The sequence below is a fragment of the Terrapene carolina genome, unplaced genomic scaffold (assembly GCF_002925995.2).
Source record: "Terrapene carolina triunguis isolate 2854851 unplaced genomic scaffold, T_m_triunguis-2.0 Scaffold96, whole genome shotgun sequence".
NCBI classification, from domain to species: domain Eukaryota; kingdom Metazoa; phylum Chordata; order Testudines; family Emydidae; genus Terrapene; species Terrapene triunguis.
The window spans coordinates 62,543,500-62,545,875 of NW_020664447.1; positions in this window are offsets into that span (position 1 = coordinate 62,543,500).

Consider the following 2,376-nt stretch of genomic DNA (forward strand, 5'->3'; position numbering starts at 1 on the left):
GTGCCTTGCCAGTGTGGACGGGGAGTGAGCTAGGGCGCCCGGGGCTGCTTTATTGCGCTGTAACTCACAAGTGTAGCCAAGGCCTTAGTCTCTCTGTCTCTCCAAACCCTCTTACACAACTCAGTTGAAAAAAACTACTTTTTCTCCCTTGCCTCTGGCTCTCATCCTCTCCCTCTGCTTTGATATATTATTTAATGATGTGTGGTAAGTAGATTATGCAACTTTGTCAAGTGTTTTGAGATACAGTTTGTATGAAAGCTGTTGCTAAAAATTGTTGTGTAAAATTGTAGCTGAGCAATCTGCCTCAACTTGAATACTTGGGAAATGCTCCACTGGTTTCCCTGCTCTCCCTGCTTATTCCTTTTGCAGCTGAGGCCTGGTCTACACTAAAAAATTAGGTCAACACCCCGAGTGACATAGTTAAGCCTACCTAACTCCCAGTGTAGACAGTGTTAGGTCAATGGAAGAATTCTTCTGTTGACCTAGCTACCAACTTTTGGGGAGGTGAATTACCATCCTATGCCAACAGGAGAACCACTCCTGTCGGTGTAGGTAGTGTCTACATTGACACACTACAGAGGTGCAGTTGCATTTCAAGGGTAGGGAAGCCCTGATCAATCTTTCCTCTTTGCAGACAATAAGGCACTTTTGTTAGTAGGTGTTTATCATAGCTTTCTGGGTATAAGCAGCAACCCAGTTCATTTGAATCCTTTATTTGCTTTCCCCCAAAACTTGCATCTTGTTGCAGTTTAATTGTGAGGTGTGAGTTTGGCTAATTTTGTGTTTAAATTAATGGAGCTATATCTCCTAGAACTGGAAGGGACCTCAAAAGGTCATTGAGTCCAGCCCCCTGCCTTCACTAGCAGGACCAAGTACTGATTTTGCCCCAGATCCCTAGGTGGCCCCCCTCAAGGATTGAACTCACAACCCTGGGGTTAGTAGGCTAATACTCAAACCACTGAGCTATCCCACCCCCAAGAAAGTGAAAGTAAATGGTTATTTACACTGGTGTTGCATGATTGAAGTTAATAACGATTCAAGATGCTCAAACAACAGGCTCAAATGGAATTATTTAATGAAGGATTAACAATCAGAGATTAGCAGAGCACTATACAGAAGGAAAGTGTATTTTACCACCCTCTGTAGATAGTGAAGAGAAGGCAGTTTGGTCCCTTCCTCAGTACCTAGTGTAATGCCGAGTGTTCATTCCCAACCTAACTTTCCAACCCTTTTCCTTTTATGGGGGTGAGACAAAGGAAACTCCTTTTTGGAGGGAAAATTGTTTTCCCATGATTAATTTCACTATGTGTTCTGATTTGACATTTTAGTTTTTCCTAATTACTTATGGAATTTCTTGGAATTTAGGTTACATGATTGATAAGCTAAAAGGAATTCTAATTCGGTCATTATTATTGACAGCTGTGAAAACTGGCAGTTCTTACTGACTTAAAAACATCTTTCAATAGATCCTTATTTCACCCATTACTGAAAACTTCTGCAATAACAAGTACCTCTTATCAATCATAGAATGTAATTAAATCATAGGCACCCCTTACCAATTGCCCAGTCTTGCTTATACCATGTTTCTATTAGGGCTGTCAAGTGATTAAAAAAATTAATCACGATGAATTGTGCTGTTAAACAATAATAGAATACTATTTATGTAAATATTTTTGGATTTTTTCTACATTTTCAAATATATTGATTTCAATTACAACAGAATACCAAGTGTACAGCGCTCACCTTATATTTATATTTTATTACAAATATCTGCACTGTAAAAAAAATAGTATTTTTCAATTCACCTAATACAAGTATTGTAGTGCAATCTCTTTATCATAAAATTGAACTTACAAATGTAGAATTATGTACCAAAAAAACCTGCATTCAAAAATAAAACAATGTAAACTTTAGATCCTACAAGTCCACTCAACCCTACTTCAGCCAATCACTCACACAAACAAGTTTGGTTACAATTTGTGGGAGATGCTGCTGCCCACTTCTTGTTTATAATGTCACCTGAAAGTGAGAACAGGCGTTCACATGGCAGTGTTGTAGCCTGCGTTGCAAGATATTTACGTGCCAGATCAGGGCCGGCTTTAGGCCGATTCAGCCGATTCGGCTGAATTGGGCCCCGCGCCAAGAGGGCCCCGCGCTGCAGCTCTCCACCCCGCCCCCAGCTCACTTCCCCTCCTCCCCTCCCCTGAACGCTCCGCCCCCTCCCCTGCTTCCCGCGAATCAGAGATTCGCGGGAAGTCTGAACAGGAGCAGGGGCGGGCCGGCAGCACAAGGTAAGCTGGGGTGGTGGGGGCGCGAGAAGGGCTCCGGGGAGGCGCCGCCCGTGCCCGCCGAGCACGCAGGCCCGGCTCGGGTCCG